We start from the raw sequence: 21,227 nt of genomic DNA on the forward strand, positions 1-21,227 counted from the left end.
TGTAATTGAACTGATTGTTAAAGAAAATACGAAAATTAAATATCAGAAATGATTACTATAGAATACAAAGAAACTCAAGATCATGAAGAAAATAAATAAACAAAATGCATGAAGAAGTTAATATCATAAAACGTAATTAGCCCTCGACTAAAAATTAAGTTGGTAATTATTCAGTTCTTATGAACACAATGGCTAAGAAATTATGATTTTTATTTGCATATTATTTCTTTCTATTTTATTATTTGCACCACTAAGCTTTATGCTTAGCGCGTCGCTTTTGCAACGCGTAGGTACTAAAGATTTGGACAGAGGGCCTAGTAGACCACAGATTGGGTAAGGCCGTTCACAGTTCTGCTTAGTGTCTGTGTCACCTCACCGTCTGCAGTGCATTGGTAGGACACTAGGTGTCATTTTGGTATTTTGTAATTGATTTTATTTTCTCATGTGTAAATGAACTTACGAAATGTAATTTGATGTTCATGTAAATAATGAGAATTATGTTTATAAATGGAAAAGTGAATGTTTATCTGTAATTTATATATGATTATCACATGTGATGAATGATTGAGAAACGAATGGTTGAAAAATATTGAGATCTTGATATTGGAGTTTGTGAATGGATGAATATGATTATTAGATGTATTTTTCACAGGTTCCGAAGAACTGTTTTCTCCATTTTTAGCCAGACTCACGGATTTTCTTTAAAATTTTCGGAACCTCAAATAAATTACAATTTCAATAAATGAATTATATTTCACAAGTTATATTCAAAACTACGATAAAAATGAATTAAGATAAAATAGAGTGCTCCGGCATACTGAGTGGCATAACTTGCTCGGCTACACTGTAGTCGGGTAAGGGGTGTCACATTTAGTGGTATTAGAGCATGGTTTAGGCGTTTCTGGGCCTAGATTGAGTCCATACCATGCATTGCATTTGTAAGAGTCGAGGTGACACTAATGCAGATCTGTTTATCTTTCTTATTTTGAATAGGATATGGACCCTTCATCTCAGAGAGCATTCGAGGAGGAAGTGGAGAGTCATGCTCCACCAAAGAAGAATGAGACTGGGGCATGAGAGAATCGCTCACAGCTCAAGCGAGCACCTCGGCCTCCACAGGCCATGTTTCAGCAAATGGCCGATTGCTTTAGACAAATGGCCGGAGTAATGCCAGCACCACCACCACCACCAGCTCCACAGCAGAAATCACATTTGGAAAGGCTAAGAAAGTTTGGAGCTGTGGACTTCTATGGCAAGAGAGAAGATGATTCTGTTGCAGCCGAGAATTGGTTTAACAGAACGGGCAGAGTCTTGAAAAAACTCCACTGCACCCCTGAGCAAAACCTAGAAGCGGCCGTATCCCTGCTGCAAGACGATGCATATGAGTGGTGGGACACGGTGTCTAGTGAAGTGCAGCCAGAAGCTGTAACTTGGGACTTCTTTCTTTCAGAATTTAAGAAGAAATATGTGGGTAATGTATACCTAGAAGAGAGAAGAAGAGAGTTTATTAACCTGAGGCAGAGATAGTTGTCAGTGGTCGAATATGAGAAGGAATTCATAAGATTGAGCCGCTATGGAAGGGAGATAGTCCCTAATGAAGCCGAAAGGTGCAAGAGATTTGAAGAGGGACTAAATGACAACATCAAGATCCAGCTCACTGCCTTGGGAATCACAGAATTTACCAAGTTAGTGGAAGCTGCAATAAAGGTTGAAAAGGTAAGAATCAATGAGCAGACCAGAAGGGAGAGACAGCAGAAGAGGGGCCCAAGACAGTCAAGTATACCAACTGATAGTAAGAAGTTTAAGGGTTCTAGTTCACAAGATCAGACACAGGGCCACAGAGGCTAGATTGGAATATCTATAGCTAGTTCCCCGGGCACAATAACAAGGGGATCAACCCCAAAGCCTGAATGTATGCATTGTGGTAGAAGACACAGAGGGGAGTGTCGACTGTTAACTGGAGAGTGTTTCAAATGTGGGGCTACGGATCATTTCATAAGAGATTGCCCTCAGAGAAGTGGTTCAATAGCTCCGGTACAAGTTGATAGACCTTCCCCTATAGTTCAAAGGGGTAAAAGATCGGTAGCAGTAAACGGCTTTGACATTACACGTAAGATTGTTTCGAGACAGGTTGAAAAGCCCAAGTCGTGGTGGCACCACAAGTATATGCTATGGAAGCTCAGAAGAGCCAAACCTGCATAATCGATGAGGCGATACAATGAAGTGAAGAAACAAGGAGGTAGCAACTCCTCGATTACTTAAGTCAGGTAAATTTCGAGGACGAAATTTAAATAAGAGGGGAAGAGTTGTAACACCCTCCCCGTAGCAACTCCGTACATCCTACTGTTCTGGTGACCGGTGTCGGTCCGGACAGCTAGAATGTCCGGAAAAATATTTAAATTAAAGTCAGGAACCATAATTAACTCAAATATTAATAAGAAAAATTTAGTAAAAATTTTAGAAATAAAATACAAACAAGTTAAATGAGCCGGTGCCCTAGCGATGGGTAACCAGAGGGAAGTTGCGGTTCTCGCAACGAGGAGCCCTAGACCAGGGGGAAAAATTATAAAATAATTTTTGGGACCTCAGAGAAGGGTCATTGAGGTTCCTATGGCATTAGAATGCCAAGAAAATATTTAGAAAATTTTTTCAATCGGTACAGACAAGAAAATATTTAGAAAATTTTTTCAATCGGTACAGACAATTTTGACCCGTTAAGCTAAACGGAGGGCATTTTCAACATTTCGCCAAGAAAATATTTAGAAAATTTTTTCAATCGGTACAGACAATTTTGACCCGTTAAGCTAAACGGAGGGCATTTTCAACATTTCGCCTTCAGAGGTGATTTTTGGCCAACTTGCCTAGTTGAGTAAATAATTATTATGACATAAAATATGAATTAATGTTGATGAAAAATTAATTTGAAGCTAGTAGAAAAGAAAAGAAAAGAAAATGAAAGAAAATGCTAATTATGACATCATATGATGTCATTTAAATTTCCTCCACCAATCACAATTTGTTAAACTTATTAAAAGAGATAAAAGAGACCAAAAATATGAAAAACCAATCTGCATCTTCAACCTTGGGCAGCCTAAAAAAAACGTTGAGAGAGAGAGAGAGAAGAGGTTCCACCATTAAAGCTCCTTTAAGCTTCATTTCTCTCTTGTTTCCACTACTAAACGCTAACCCCTTTCATTAAACCTTGACCATATCACTTGGGAAAGCTTTTGGCAGCCAAGAAGAAGAAAGAAATTGAATTTTGGGGCTTGGAAAAATTCTGCCACTTGAGGTTAGTGCACCTATATCCATTAAACTCTTTATTTTCATGGTTTGGGACTTGAAACTAGTAAGAATTGTGATTTAAATTAACAAAAACTTATGTGTATAACATCTTGAATTTCGGCTGCCCTAGCTATGGAATAGGGGGAAATGTTTTTGATGAGCTTAGAGTGAAATAGAAACCATGTTGAAGTGATAAACACATGAGCAATGCATTGGTAGCTACTAAGATACATGGCATAAACCATGAATTTGAATTAGGGTTTGGAAAGGTGAAAATGCGACTTGGCTTAGGAAATTATTAGAGAGCATTTTAATGGTCAATTAGTGACCATTTTAGGTAATTTGACCAACAAATGGATTGAAAAATAGGATTGCAGAGTGAGGTTGCAGGCTGCCCTAGGACAGCAGCATAGGGACTGAAAATTCAGTCCATTTGCACTGCCATAACTTGGGCTGTGTTAGTCCAATTGGTGTTTGGCCAATTGGACATGAAACTAGGCTTATAATGGCACATTTTTTCTGAAGAAACCATGTCCAAAAGACCAAAGCAAGAGGACCAAAACTTGGCCCCAATCCGGATACCCTGCAAAAAGCCCCTGCAGAATGACCAAATGAATAGTAAGCCATAACTCACTGTAGATTTGGTCAATTGACCTGAAAGTTTTACAGAAACAATTTAAGACATAGACAAACAACTTTCATGAAGAGACCTACCCCAAATTATGACCAGAACCTAACCCAAATGGCAGTCACATCCATCGCTCAAACTCGCAACTCTGCAGATTTTGATTTGAGCAGTAATGTTTGGATGGCTATAACTCTCCCTAGAAAACTCGGATATAGGCGATTCTTGAACCGATGGAAACCTAAGGCATAGTAGAACATTTCATATGAAGAAAGTTAGACCAAATTATGAACTTAACTTGGTCAAATTACTGACCAAAGTTGGACCAAAATCTGCCAAAACCCAAAAGTGCAAGGCATGAGCGATTGCGTGAACAGTAAACTTATTTTGGCCATAACTTGAGTTACAAAACTCTAAATGGAGTGATTCAAAAAAAGAAATTCAACTAGACAAAATAATGAACATTTTCTATGAAGGAAGTTTTGTGAAATTCCAACAGTAGATCGACCAATAGAACAATGCAACTTCGGAGCACCGAAACTGAAAATTGGCAATTTTGCCATATTGACCTAAGCTTTGAGAAAGTGACCAAAACCAACAAGTTTTAAATGCAAAATGTGGTACATTGGGAGTGTTAAAACCAATGCACCTATGTTCTATGCAAAAGTCAACTTTTTGTTGACTATTGAAGTGAATAGTGACATAAAAACTTGAAATTCAAAAATTGAAGAATTCAAAAGTATCAAATGCCCTAGTAGGCCTAATGTGATTGGTTTGGATAAGTTGGCATGCCAATAGGGTTACGATAGCGATCGCGCATGATGTATGGCTTCATTGCCATTCTGTGATGTGATAGCCTATGGCTATACTGATTATGATGTTTTACTTGGCTTTATGCCTTATTGCTTATATGACTAATTAGCCATTCTGTTTGCACACCGGGAGACACATTGTGACCGATGGTGTGACGGCCCGAGGTACCTGGTACCCAGTGCTAGTTTACCCGTTTATCCAGTCCGATCAATTTGTATAGGTTACTTGGGCATGGAAAAGTATAACTGTAATTGAACTGATTGTTAAAGAAAATACGAAAATTAAATATCAGAAATGATTACGATAGAATACAAAGAAACTCAAGATCATGAAGAAAATAAATAAACAAAATGCATGAAGAAGTTAATATCATAAAACGTAATTAGCCCTCGACTAAACATTAAGTTGGTAATTATTCAGTTCTTATGAACACAATGGCTAAGAAATTATGATTTTTATTTGCATATTATTTCTTTCTATTTTATTATTTGCACCACTAAGCTTTATGCTTAGCGCGTCGCTTTTGCAACGCGTAGGTACTGAAGATTTGGACAGAGGGCCTAGTAGACCACAGATTGGGTAAGGCCGTTCACAGTTCTGCATAGTGTCTGTGTCACCTCACCGTCTGCAGTGCATTGGTAGGACACTAGGTGTCATTTTGGTATTTTGTAATTGATTTTATTTTCTCATGTGCAAATGAACTTACGAAATGTAATTTGATGTTCATGTAAATAATGAGAATTATGTTTATAAATGGAAAAGTGAATGTTTATCTGTAATTTATATATGATTATCACATGTGATGAATGATTGAGAAACGAATGGTTGAAAAATATTGAGATCTTGATATTGGAGTTTGTGAATGGATGAATATGATTATTAGATGTATTTTTCACAGGTTCTGAAGAACTGTTTTCTCCATTTTTAGCCGGTACTCCGCCGGATTTTCTTTAAAATTTTCGGAACCTCAAATAAATTACAATTTCAATAAATGAATTATATTTCACAAGTTATATTCAAAACTACGATAATAATGAATTAAGATAAAATAGAGTGCTCCGGCACACTGAGTGGCATAACTTGCTCGGCTACACTGTAGTCGGGTAAGGGGTGTCATAGTTATGGCCCTTGCGGAAGATTCATTATTGTGATGGTACTGCGCACGATGATTCAACCTCCCCGACCATAGGGAGTTAAAATTTGATTCGACCTCCCCGACCATAAGGAGTTAGAATCACATCGAATATGGCCCTTTCGGATTAGTCTTGCATAGTTAGTGAGATAAGAATAATTTTTGAGATACAACATGGTTTTTGAGACACAGAATGTTTTTGAATGGTAAAGAATTGTGATTTCAATTATGATTTATATATAATTGATTTTGTTGGAATTACCTAAATGGTTAGTTATGATTTGATAAATTGAATTTCGTGATTAAAGTCATTTTATACAAATGATTCACATTATTAGCAATGAATATTTTGAGTTTTAGAATTTGATGAGTATTTAGATTTCCAAATTATTTACTGTAAATTTTGTCAATGTATATTGTACTATGTTTTAAATTATAGTTGTGCACCACTGAGTTCACCACTCAGCGATAGCTTTGTATGCTGTCGCAGGTAAGAAGAGCATAGAGCAGTGAGTAAGTTTCTTTGAAGACACTTTCAGATCAGCTCCAGGTATATTATAGGTATACCCATGTACATAGGTTTTGATGTATGCATGTAATAATATGTATGTAAATTATTTGAGCAGTTGTATAAAAACTCTTGTAAAATATTTTGGTATGTAATTAAATGTAAATGATTGTAAATGTAAATTTGAGATTTCATTTACTTGAATAGTTTTGTAATATAAATTTTGAGTCTTATAATCAATGAAATATTTCTTCATGATGAGATTGGTTTGAAAATGAATTGATTATTTATTGAGAATTGAATTGTGAATTGAAATAAAGTTTATTGGAGTTGTATTTGAGAAAACATATTGGGAGCATTTTCTTTTGCAGGATTGAAGAACTGTTTTCTCAAAATACAGCCGGCACTTTGCCGAAATTTTGAAAAAATTTTATAACACCAGATTTTAATCTATGACTTAAATTTTCCAAAAATTGTTTTAAAATCCCTTGCAGTATATTTAATGGATTATCGGTAGGAGAAGTACGGTAATTCATTAGGTGTACTACGGGATCATGTTACATCTTATAGGGGAGTAGGCTGTGACATTGTAAGTGTTATTGAAGTGGTTGGTGATGACAGACATCAAATTAGCTAGAAAGTTCATGAGTTGAGAAATTTTGAGTTAGAGTTTGAATTAATTTTGGTACCTTAGTGTTATGGCTTGAGATTGATCTTGTTGAGACTATTTGTTGATCATTTGAAGTATTATGAATGATAAATTGTAGTTTGGGAGTAAGGAGGAATGAATATTGGGAGTGCTTCTCTTATGCAAGAATTCGGACCTATGAGTCTAGTACACTTTTTGAGTTATAACTGAAGTTGTGTGGCTCCAATTGGTATAAGACCAATTAGAGGTGAAACTAGACTCAAAATACCCCATTTTTAATGAAGAAACCATGCCCAAATTCTATCCAAATCTTGACCTAATTACTGTCCCAATCCGGCTTACCAAATCTTGAGTCTAGAAAATTGATCACATGTTCATTTGGCCATAACTCCCTCTAGACAAGTCTAAATGACCTGAATTTTATACCATTGAAAAGATTAGACATAGAAATACATCTTTCATTGAGAACACCAAGCCCAAAAATGCCTCTAACCAAATGAAATTACTGACCCAAGTTAGGTCACCAAACTGACCAGAATCAATTCTGCCCAAAATTTCCTAGACACAGACCACCCGACCAGTTTTGGCAAAATGGCCATAACTTGGTCTATAAAAATCCAAATGCAATGAAACTAATGGAAAACTTTTTATAAGACATAGGTCTACAATATTAGTCTTTGACCAAAAACCAGAACCCAAAGGAACTAGGTTAAATGGTTAGAAGAATTTAAGACATCAAAATCTAGAGTTTGACGAAATTACACTTGACCCTAGAATAGTGTTTATAATATATCTTCCACTGGAAAACTCTAATTGGGATGAGCCATACTGATCTGGAACCCTAAGAAACAGGGTTCTAACTTCTTTTTAGACATGGACCTCAACTTATGAACATAAGAACCCTAAAATGAAGGTCAAAGCTACTGACCTGAACCTGGACCTTGAAGACACATGGTACCTGAGTCCAAGCCAGTGATTTGGCCATAACTAATTCTAAAGAATTTGGAAATTTGTAATTAAACTTTATGAGGGACCATAAGACATAGGGTAATAACTTTTATGAAGAACATTAGGCTTAAAAATGACTGTAACATGTCCAATTAATTATACCAAGACAGACTCCAGAATTTGCCTAATTCTAGACCCAAAAAGAGATAGTGAACAAGTTATGATTATTTGACCATAACTTGAGTTCTAAAACTTCCACTGACATGATTCAAAAGGGGAAACAAAGACAAGACATAGAGGAACAACTTCCATAAAAGAAGTGTAGCCAAATAAGAGCCACATCTTGGCCAATTTGCTAGGTGAATCTAAGATACTAAACCTGGACCTTGAGAAAGGTTCCTAATATGATTTGGCATATGAGATGAAATAAATTACAATAACTTGCTATGCATGAAATTGACATGAATTAATGAAACTATGAGCTTTGAATAACATTATTTTGCCCAGAGAACACCTAGACTCATATATATAGCTTGGATCGATTGGTATACCAATTATGGACTACAGATTGTGGTACTGCCCACAGGGATAATCATTGACAGACAATATATGTCTAAAATGATTATTCTACTGGCTTAATGCCTGCTCGATGGCCATAGTGCCAATTTTCATTATTACTGGCTTATGCCTACCCACTAGCCTTATGCCTGATATGACCATTGTATACTGGGTAGACATACGGATGTCTAACTAGTATACTCCTGAGTATCTAGTCTTTATAGTCTGTCATAGGTTACTTGGGCATAGTTATGAGAAATAAAATTTTAAATTCAAACAAGTACATAAGAGAACCATTAATATAAATTATATAAGACTAAATATAATATACATGAATAAAAAGATCCCGATTAACTTAATTGCTTTCAAAGTTTTATAAACATGTAAAATACTGTAAATTCATATAATTGTATATTTCTTCATAATGTTATACGCAGGATAATTATTTCAATTATTTCGATAATTTTATTTTAATTTATGCACCACTAAGCAATATGCTTAGCGCGTTGGTTCTTACCACGCGTAGGTACTAGAGAGCAGCTGTCACACCTTACCCTTCCGTAAGTCATAACATGATCCCATAGTACACTTAATGAATTACCGTACTTTGCCTACTGGTGACCCATTAAATATAGTATAAGGAATTTTAAAACCATTTCTATTCATTTTGAAAGTGGTAATGAATTACCATACTTCGCCTACTGGTAAACCATTAAATATACTATAAGGGATTTTAAAACTATTTCTATTCATTTTGAAAGTGGTGGATAAATTTTTCACAAATATTAAAAACCTTTATTTTACACTAAGTCATAAATCAAATTTTAATGTCATTAAAATTTTTGCAATTTTTACAAAAATTCCTACAAAGTACCGGCTATATTTTGAGAAAACAAATCTTCAAGACCTGTAAAGAAACACACTCCCAATGTTTTCTCAACCACAACTCCAATACAAATCAATTTCCCCTCATAATTAAATCTCAAAAATGAATAAATCATTTATATCAATTATCTCCATTCATTTTCAACCCAAACTCATCATAAAGGAAACCATACATAATTTTCAAACTCAAGAAGAATTTAAATAGTACATTCCTTAAAGTACTAAAATTAATATTATAAATAATTTCCATTTCAATGACACACCAAAGTAATCTTACAAAAGTTTTTATACAACTGCTCGAAAAGGTTACATATATATAATTACATGCATACATTAAAATCTAATGTACAGGTGTATACATATGATATACCCGGAGCTAATCTGAATGTGTCTTCAAGGCGTAGCTATAGGGAATCTTGTAACATTCTCCTTGTACGTGTTCTGTACGTTCTATTGCTCCAGTGGCCAAATAACAGTCCAGGCAAGTCAGGATGTCTGAAACTACACTTTGGTGATAGTGAACAGACATATGATGATGAAATAAATAAAAAGAAAATACATGAAAAATTAAAGGAAAATGAAAGAGAGAAAGTGAAGCTAAGTTAAATGAGCCGGTACCACAACGATGGGTGACTGCACCAGGAAGGCCGTTGACGACCCCAGGACCGCGGGGCACTCTCGGAATTTAATTTTGAGACATAAATAAAGGTTTATTGAAATGTAATTGACACTAGAAATATCAAAAAAAAAAATTAATAAATTAGTACAAAGAAAAAAGAAAAATCGAGAAACAGATAAAAATCGGTGTTATCGAAAATTCAGGAATATAACCCGAAGGGGGGTATTTTGGTCATTTGACACCTAGAGTTGCCTTTTGACCTCAATGTCCATTAAAAATAAAGGATATTGCACTTAGAAAATATCATGAAAATTAAATTGTGACACATTATGTAAATAGTGAAAAAGGGAAGATAAATGTGTAAATAGTGGAACTTGAAATAATTAAACATTTAACTTAAAGTTAGTGCTCCACTAACTCAAACCTTTGGACACCTATCTAAGCCATTTGTGGGCAGAATCACCATCTTCAACATTGAGAAAAAAACTAGCCTAGAGAAATTCACCATTGAAGACCACCATGGCCGCCCCACATGCAACCTCCATGGGTGCATGATCAAGCCACCATTTTCACTTGGTTCCTTCATTAAAGCTTGCCTATTCACCTTGGGGAAGATATTGGCAACAAGAAAAACAAGATTTGGTGAAGTTTTGATAAGCTTCAAAAGTGGTAAGTGTCCAAATCTTCTCCCTAGCTTTAGTAAAAGTTGTGTTTAGGTTGAGATGAGTAGTTTGGTGAAGAGAAATGAAAGAAATAGTGAGATGTGGACTTATCCATTTTCGGTAGCCATGAACCTTTGTTGAGCTTGAGTTATTTTTACTTCTAATGAATGGAAATGAAGGTTGATTAATTCAAATGAAAGTTGTAGTAAGTTTATATCCAAGTATGTGTATGCTAATGCTTGAATTTAGGGTTTGAAATGGGATTTTGATGCTTTGGCAAACTGCCATGTTTGGCAGCCTATTAAACCATGAATTTGTATGTGAATATGTAGTTATTAATGAAATATGCTAGTGTTAAATTGTGGGCAGCATATATAAGTGATATTGAAGTATGATTATGTTGAAGTGTATGTGTAATATTAACATTGAGATATGTTGAATTTTGATGGAAGTGAATATTGAACTTAATGGTGAATTGTGTGCATTGAGCACTTGAATATTCTGCCCAAAATTGTTGCTGGAATTGTGTACCATATATATATGAAAGTGTCATTGATTGAATATTGAAGTAATGAGGAGGAGAAGGAATATCAAATCGGAAGTGTATGTGCTTTGTGCAGGTTGTGTATTGAAGGCAGTCCTTAAATTAAGTCATAAGTGACAAACTGTGAACCCAATTGGTATGAGGCCAATAAGGAATGAAACTAGACATTAAATAGGCCAACTTTCTTGCAGAAATGTTGCCAAAAATCTGCCTAGAAACTAACCTTAAAAATGATCAAATCCGGAATGGCAACCTTGCAACCCAGATTTTTGACCATATGAACAGTAGTCTTTGGGATGACCATAACTCATTGAAAACATGTCCAATTGACTTGAAATTTTTACCATGGTTAGTTTAGACATAGATCTACAATTCTTATGAGGAAACCAAAGCCCAAAAATGGCCAGAACCAAGTCATATGGCTTGCACAAGTTCGGGTACAAAAACTGCCGAACCAAAAGTGACCTAAAATTGACCAAATTTTGCACTAAAGGTGCAATCTGTACAGCTTTAGTAAATTGACCATATCTAGGTCTATACAACTCAGAATGACCTGAAATTTTGCCTTGCATGTAATAAGACATAGAGCTACAATTTTTCTTCTTTGACCAGAAGCTAAAAACCAAGAGAAATAGGACTTTAAGTTGGACCAATCTTGTACACAAAAATTGAGAATTTGACATTTTACATACAATGATGCTTGAAGCATTTTGGCAATGAATGCCAACTTGTAAAATGGTAAATTGCACTATATTGGCAGCATATTGAGATATAAATTGTGAAATATTGATGCTAGAAACAACTTATCCATATTACCTAAAAAGGTCAACATATGCATTGACTTGTGAATTATATAATAGTTAGTAAACTCCAAAAATTGAAGAATTAAACAATTAATTTATAATGTGCCCTAGTTTGCCTAGTTGACTAGTATGGATAGGTTGGCATGCCAATAGGATTCTGACAGCTGTTCTGTAAATGACTTCATGCCATACCGTGTTTTTGCGGCTTATTATGCAGCATTGCGACTTTAACAGCCTACGGCTATACATATTGTGTATTTATTCTTGGCTTATCGCCAGATTGACTATATGGCTTTTTAGCCACACTATTGCACACCAGGAGACACTTTGTGACTGATGGTGTGATGGCCCGAGGTACTAGGTACCCAGTGCCAGTATATCCATTTATCCACTCTGGTCAGTATATAGGCTACACGGGCAGTTAATTTAAGCACTATTAAATTCAAATAGTTAAATCTAGTCTTCTGACATACAAAACTGCCAAAATTAACACAAATTGAAATGTTAGCAAATAAAAGCAAAATCAACAATTGTAAAGAATACCGATGTCATAAATTCATTTACTTTATTTTAGTGTATATTTCTTTATATTTGGCACTACTAAGCAAAATTGCTTAGTGCGTTGCTTTTGTAACACGTAGGTATTGGAGACACAGCTGGGGAGCCCAGCAGACCTACGACCGGGTGAGACATCAGATTTGCACAGGAGTCTAGAGTCATCTGCATTGCATTTCATACATGGTAGGACTTAGGATATCTTGTATTTTGTACTTTTATTGTATTTTTGAAATTCGGCCTTGTATTTTGTAATATTATGAAAGCTCTAAAGTTTTTAATATCTTGTACATGTTAAATAACATGGAGGTTTTCTGGATATATTTAAATTATTATGGACTGTATTATGAAACTGTTTAATGACTGTAAAAGTCTATTGACTTTACTGAGAAATAGAGACTGTGAAATATTTGAGATTTTGATATTATCATATTAAACTGTTTTCAACAGGTTTGGAAGGACAGTTTGTCCAAAATATAGACGGCACCTTGCCAAACTTTTATTACCAATCTTGAAACACTGATTTTATCAAAGTATGAAAATAGTATCAACATGATATGAATGTTACATAAAAGATTTCTTAAAATCAAATTGAGTTAAGGAAATGAAATAATCACAGACTAGGTGTTCCGACACGCCGTGTAGCACGCCTTGCTCGGCTATTCTGTAAATGGGTGAGAGGTGTTACATTTAGTGGTATCAGAGCACGGTTTAGGCGTTTCTGGACCTAGATAGATTGCATATCATGCATTGCATTATAAGTGTTAAGATGACTGTAATGCATATCTTTTAATTTGTTATTTTGATCAGAATATGGACTCCACATCGCAGAGAGTGGTCGATGAGGAAGTGGAACGTCATGCTCCATCTATGACTGAACCAGAAGACAGGAGGGAACCTGTTCCACCAGTACTAGGTGCACCAGCCACATTTCAACAAATGGCTGAGTTCTTTAGACTGATGGCAGGAGTTATGCCACCACCACCACCTCATATGGAGAGACTCAGGAAGTTTGGAGTAGTGGATTTTCTGGGCAAAAGGGAAGATGATTCTGTCACAGCTGAAAACTGGTTGGACAGAACTGGAAGAGTCTTAAAACAACTTCATTGTACTCCAGAGTAGAATTTGGAAGCTGCTGTATCACTACTGCAAGATGATGCATACTAGTGGTGGGATACAGTAACTAGTGAGGTGCCAACAGAACATATATGTAAGGCATAACATGATCCCATAGTATACCTAATGAATTACCAACTCCGTCTACTAATAACCCATTAAATACACTACAAGGGATTTTAAAAACTTTTCTTACTTCTTTTACAGTGGTGAGCACTATTTACAGGTGTTAAAAACCTTTTTGAACTGAAGTGAATTAGCTAACACGTTTAGACTATTTGTAATTTCTGTAAAAATTTTGGCAGAGTGCCATCTATATTTTGGATAAAACAGTTCTTCAGAAAACCTGTAAAAAGCACTTCAATATATTTCCAAATTTCAACTCCAACATAACTCAACACAACATATTTCTCAATTCAAATCTACAGTAATTTTTCAAAGACTGAGATAAAGAAATATAGTACAAATTTTTCAAGCCAAAATATCTCATAATTTACTTTACAACTTTAGTGTACAATTTTAATTTGCAACTGCTCAAAACCAAAAATAATATATACATACAGTGTACATACATTACAGTACAAAATGCAAAATATAGTATACTCGTTATACCCGATAATCTCTTGCTGGATGTACTAGCAGCCTAATCTGCTACCTTGTCCGTCTGTCTGCTTGCGACAGCAATGAAAAGCTATCGCTGAGACAATGTCTCAGTGGTGCACAACATTAACCAAAAACAACTTTAAATCACAATTCATAAATCATATAAATGATGGATACGTAAAATCATGGTTAAATTCAAGACAATTAATGTCATAAGGAATTTAACACAATATCATAATAAATCTCAGAGATCAAAACATAGTTAACTTCAAAAGACAGTGAATGTCAATAAGAGTTTAAATTCATTTCACAATCTCACAATACATATCAATAAATCACACACAGCTTAATCATGTTCCATAGTTCAATTCGTCCCAAAAGCCGATGGCTAATGAGGTATTCAATTCGTCCCAGAAGCCGATGGCTAATGAGGAATAACATAGCTAGCTAGCAAAAATATGAGTACTCATTCAATTCGTCCTCAACAGGCACACAGCTCAACACTTCAGCCAGAGAGGGAATTCAATTCGTCCCACTAGACAAGCTAGCGAGGAATACAATCAATATACATGATAGCTGTGGTTTCAAATCATTTCCAATGCTTTTTAATCAATAAGTATCCATCAATATCATTCAAACAAATTTTCACAGTTTCAAACCAATTACAATACTTTTCAATCAGTAAGTATCCATTCAAACACATTTTCATAATTTAAAACAATAATGTACAAATAGTCATAATTCATTTCAATTGAAAAATTCAAAAGAATTAGCTGTTGTGCACAAACCTCTGATAACTGTCTCCTGGTCTTGACTCAGTGTTTCCTTCCCTTTTCCTGAGTCTTTGCTAACTGAGAAACACAATTTGAAGTGTTTCAGTACTAAATTAAACTGTCTCTAACGATAATGCTTGATAAGTAATTCACTGAATGCTATTATTTTCTTAATCAACCTAATATATCAACCCTCGATGCATTCTAGGTAAATTAGGTTTTAATGTTAATAACATGTCACATTCGATAGTCTTTTAGGGTTGGTACATGTTACCAAGTTCATTTCCGTGTATACTGCATTTTCTTGCAATTTGCTGGATTTCGGGATACTAGTTTGACCTAGCCGGACGACCTAGTTCCCTCAGTTTTCTGGTTTTGGTCAAAACTACAAACTTGTAGATCTATGTCTTGTGGAACGCAAGGAAAAATTTCAAGTCATTCTGAGTTATGTAGACCAAGTTATGGTCATTTTACTATTGCTGGTCAAAATGCATCAAAATTGGTCATTTTAGGTCATTTTAGGTCAATTTTAGTTCGGCCAGTTTTTGGACCCAAACTTATGCAAGCTGTTTGACTTGCTTATGGTCATTTTTGGGCTTTGGTGCCTTCATAAGACTTGTATATATAGGTATTAACTATTCATGGTCAAAATTTCAGGTCAATTGGACCTGTTTTGAGTGAGTTATGGCTTAAACACTAACTGCTGCCCAAATGGTCAATTTTCAATCCTTATTTGCACTTAATCCGGATTTGGTCATTTTTCAAGCTACATTGCAAGCAGAATTTTGGTATGTTTCCTTCATGATAGTTGGCAAATTTTGTGCCTAGTTTCACTTCCAATTGGTCTCATACCAATTGGAGCCACACACTTAAAGTTCTAGGCCTAAAACTCAAACTGCCTTATTGCATTTCTTTCATACACATCAAGGATCCCTTTTAACACTCACCAAACTCAACATTCAAGCCAATTCTGGTTGTACCATAACCTAAACATAATTTACAACATAATATAGGTTATTTTGGCAGCTTACAATCACATTCAACATACACCATAACGTGCAGAATTTGTCAAACTCAATTTACAACAATTCAAGTACCTAACCATGACATTTTTTTCATGTCCAACTTCACACCATCATATATACACTCAAACTGCCCTAACATCCAACACAATTCAATATTAATATACCATAAACCAAGCATGAATTCCAGCATTCTTCAAGAGTTAACAACCTACCGCAATGGTACCTTTACATTCCATTAATTTCCAAGATTGAAATTTCAATTCACATTTACATATACTAAGTATACATCACCCAAACAATTTCCTACACAATATACATTTAATCAATCATTTAATTCACCATTTACAAGCAAAAATAAACTGCCTTCAAAGTGTTTCCATGGCTGCCAAAAGTACACATCCCAATTCAACATCAAACCTCAAAAATTTCTCCATAAATCAAACACCCATAACATCCTTACAAACTTTAACAAAGCAACAATCAAAAGCACAAACTTACCTATTGTTGGGACTTGCTAAATCTTCACTAAAACTTCTTAAAATTGCTAACAAACTCTTCCTTATGACGTGGGGATAAACTTTAATGAAGATAAGTAAAGAAAATGTAGATTGAAAATGGGTGTAAAGAGCCATGCATTTGGGCGGCCATGGGAGGACTTTGGGAGCTCTTCATTTCGGCCATGGTGTTTGAATGAATGAGGAAGATGAAGTTTTAGTGGAGTAATCTGCCCACTTAGTGTTTATTAAATTCTCATAGTGCTCCACTCACTTAAGAAAATAATTTAATATGTTTATGTGCTAATTACTCAAATCACACTCCACTTTTGCTATTTATATTAGGTACCCCTAATTTAATTTTTCATGACATTTTCCAAGTGTAATATTATTTATTTTTAATGGAAATTTAGGTCAAAAGACAACTCGAGATGTCAAATGACCACAATGTCCCTATTTGGGTTACATTTTCTATTTTTCGGTAACACAGGGTTTTGTCCGTTTTTCGATTTCTCGCATTTCTTTGTACTAATTATTTAATTTTCATTTAATATTTCTAATGGTATTTATACTTCAATTGATGTCTCTTTAAGTCCTAAAAATATTTTCTAGGGTTCCCCGTGGTCCAGGGCTAGTCAACGGTCCACGTCGTGACTTCTCGGTGCGGTCACCCATCGCTAGGTTCTCGGCTTTCTTAACTTGGTTATATTTCTTTGCTATTATTTTTCCTTTGTTTTTCTTCTATTTTCTTTTCTTGTATTTCATTATTTTATGTCTCTTCACTCATATCGAAGTGTAGTTCTAGGCATCCTAGCTGTCCGGACAACACTGGTCACAGGAACAATAGAATGCACTACCGAACATAGGGGTGTTACAATTCTCCCCCCCTTAAAATAAATTTCGTCCCAAAATTTTACCTAGCATTAGTCTCTGAACAGCTGTGGGTGCTGTCTCCTCATATCCTCTTCACGTTCCCAAGTAGCTTCCTGGCCTGAATTATGGTTCCATAGCACTTTAACCAGGTGTATCTGTTTGTTCCTCAGCTGCTTCACCTCATAAGCCATAATTTCTATGGGTTCTTCCTCATATGAGAGGTCTGGATTTACTTCAATCTCTTCAACTAATAGTACATGAGATGGGTCAAATCTGTACCTCCTTAACATGGACACATGGAAGACATTGTGTATCCTTACTAACTCTGGAGGTAATGCCAACCGATATGCCAAAGGACTCACTCTTTCTAGAACCTCATATGGTCCAATGAAACGAGGACTCAGTTTCCCCTTTCTACCAAATCTCACAATCCTCTTCCAAGGAGAAACTTTGAGGAATACTGTATCACCCACTGCATACTCAATATCTCTTCTCCTCAGATCAACATAGGACTTCTGACGGTCTGATGCAGCCTTGAGTCTATCTCCGATCAATCTGATCTTTTCCTCTGTCTGCTGAATAATTTCTGGCCTAATCATCTTCCTTTCACCTACTTCATCCCAACATAAGGGAGTTCTGCACTTTCTGCCATACAAAGCTTCATATGGAGGCATCCCAATGCTTAATTGGTAGCTGTTGTTATAAGCAAACTCAATCAAAGGCAAGTGTGTATCCCAACTACCTTCAAATTTAATCACACAAGCCTGTAGCATATCCTCCAATATCTGAATAACCCTCTCAGACTGGCCATCTGTCTGTGGGTGGAATGCTGTGCTAAAGTTCAATCTAGTTCCTAGGGCTCTCTGAAGACTACCCCAGAATTTAGAAGTGAACCTAGGATCTCTGTCAGACACAATTGATACTGGAACTCCATGGAGTTTTACAATCTCATATATGTACAATCTGGCCAATCTTTCCAGGCTATAGTCCATTCGAACTGGCAAAAAGTGAGCAGACTTGGTTAATCTGTCAACTATAACCCATACTGCATCATGACCACTCTGTGTCCTTGGGAGTCCTGCAACAAAATCCATAATTATTCATTCCCATTTCCACTCTGGTACTGACAAAGGATGTAACAAACTAGCTGGAACTTGATGTTCTGCCTTCACTTACTGACAAGTTAGGCATTTGGAAACAAATTCAGCTATATCTCTCTTCATACCCATCCACCGGTAATGCTCTTTCAGCCCCCTATACATTTTAGTTCCACCAGGGTGCATAGCAAAAAGAGACTCATGTGCTTCCTTTATAATGATTTGTCTTAATTCCACATCACTAGGAACGCACACTCTGCCCTGATGTAGTAATAAACCATCATCTTTCATAGAAAATTCAGGTTTCTTGCCCTGCTGGACTTCTTTCAGTAGCTTTTGATATTTATCATCACTTTGAGTAGTCATTCTGATATGATCAATCAACACTGGCTGTACATGCCATGCAACTACTATCTGTCCCTCATCATCAATCTCTAAACTGGCATGCTGTGCTTTCAATTCATATACCATGGACAAAGGAGAAACTTTGAGACTTGCCATAGTCTTGCGACTTAAGGCGTCAGCCACCACATTTGCTTTCCCTAGCTGATAGTCTATTAAACAATCATAGTCTTTAATCGGTTCTAACCATCTCCTCTGCCTCAAATTCAATTCCTTTTGGGTGCCTAAGTACTTCAAGCTCTTGTGATCTGTGTAAATGTAACATTTCTCCCATACAAATAGTGTCTCCAGATCTTCAGAGCAAAAACAATAGCTGCTAGCTCTAGATCATGTGTTGGGTAGTTCCTCTCATGCGGTTTTAGCTGACCTGATACATAAGCAATGACATTCCGATCTTGCATCAGTACACAGCCTAACCCATTGTGAGAAGCATCACTATAAACTGTGTATTCTTTACTCGGAGTAGGTATAGTGAGGACTGGAGCTTCAGTCAAACACCTCTTCAACTCATCAAAACTTTGCTGACATTTATTTGTCCACTGAAATTTTACATCTTTCCGAAGCAGTTTGGTCAGTGGAGAATATAACATTGAAAATCCTTTCACAAACCGATGATAATATCCAGCTAAACCCAGAAAACTCTGAATTTCTGTGATATTCCTGGGCAGCTTCCAATTAAGGATAGATTCTACCTTGCTGGAATCTACCTTGATCCCTTCAGCTGACACAACATTTCCCGAAAAGGAGATTTCTTTCAGCCAAAATTCACACTTTGATAATTTGGCGTATAGCTGTTTCTCCCTTAAATTCTGCAGTACAATCCACAGATGTCTGTCATGCTCCTCTGCATTCCTCGAATATATCAAAATGTCATCAATAAACACCACCACAAATTGATCGAGATATGGTCTGAAGATAGTGTTCATAAGATCCATAAAAGCAGCTGGAGCATTTGTTAACCCAAATGGCATTACTAGAAACTCATAGTGGCCATACCGAGTTCTGAAAGCAGTTTTTGGAATACTCTGTTCTTCCACCTTCAACTGATAATAACCAGATCACAAATCAATTTTGGAGAATACAGCTGCACCCTTCAACTGATCAAACAGATCATTAATGTGAGGCAATGGATATCTGTTCTTTATTGTCACCTTATTCAACTGCCGGTAATCTATACATAAGCGAAGAGTGCCATCATTCTTCTTAACAAACAATACTGGCACTCCCCAAGGTGACACACTAGGGCGGATGAAGCCCTTTTCAAGTAGTTCTTGCAACTGTATCTTCAACTCCGCTGGTGCCATTCTGTATGGTGTTATGGAGATTGGATCCACACCAGGCATAACATTAATTTCAAACTGCACTTCTCTTTCCGGAGGTAATCCTGGCAATTCATCAGGAAACACATCTGGAAAGTCATATACTGTAGGGATGTCCTTCAATGCTGGACTCCCCACTTGGGTGTCTACCACATGTGCCAAGTATGCTTCACACCCCTTTCTGATCATTTTTCTGGCTAGTGCAGCCGAAATGATGTTTGATGGCAAGAACTGCCTCTCCCCATGTATTACCACATCACTGTACTGAGGGAGACCAAAAGTGATTGTCTTCAGCCTACAGTCAATCATGGCATGATGCCTAGCTACCCAATCCATGCCCAAGATGATATCATAATCTCTGAAGGGCATTTCAATGAAATTAAACAGAAAAGTGTGTCCTTGGATCACCAAAGGACAATCTCTATACATTCTATTAACCCTGACCTCCTGTCCTAGCGGACTTGTTACTAGCACCTCAAAGTCCATTTCTGTACATGGAACAACAATGCAATCAATGATGCTAGCACTCACATAAGAATGGGTAGAACCCGAATCAAATAATACAAACACATCTTGATTAAAAGTTGAGAAGGTGCCAGCTACAACATCAGATGTCTCGGCCTCTTCCCTCTGTTTCATTGCATAGATTCTGACTGGAGCACTATCTTGCTCTGAATGTTTCACTGTGCCTTGGCTACCTGATGGGCTACCTCTACTGTGTGGTTGTGAACTTCTAGTGACAGGGCTCTGAACTGACCCCTCTGCAGTAGTAGGAGGTGGTCCAACTCTATGACTACTGGTGCAGTCCTTGGCAAAGTGTCCTGTGCCTCCACAGTTATAACAGGCTCCAATAGCCTTGTAGCATATCCCACCATGATTTCTTCCACAAGTTTCACATTGGCGGGGAGGGTAGGAACCTCTGGTACTCTGCTGACCAGATAG

This window comes from Hevea brasiliensis, chromosome 5, assembly GCF_030052815.1.
Source record: "Hevea brasiliensis isolate MT/VB/25A 57/8 chromosome 5, ASM3005281v1, whole genome shotgun sequence".
NCBI classification, from domain to species: Eukaryota; Viridiplantae; Streptophyta; class Magnoliopsida; order Malpighiales; family Euphorbiaceae; genus Hevea; species Hevea brasiliensis.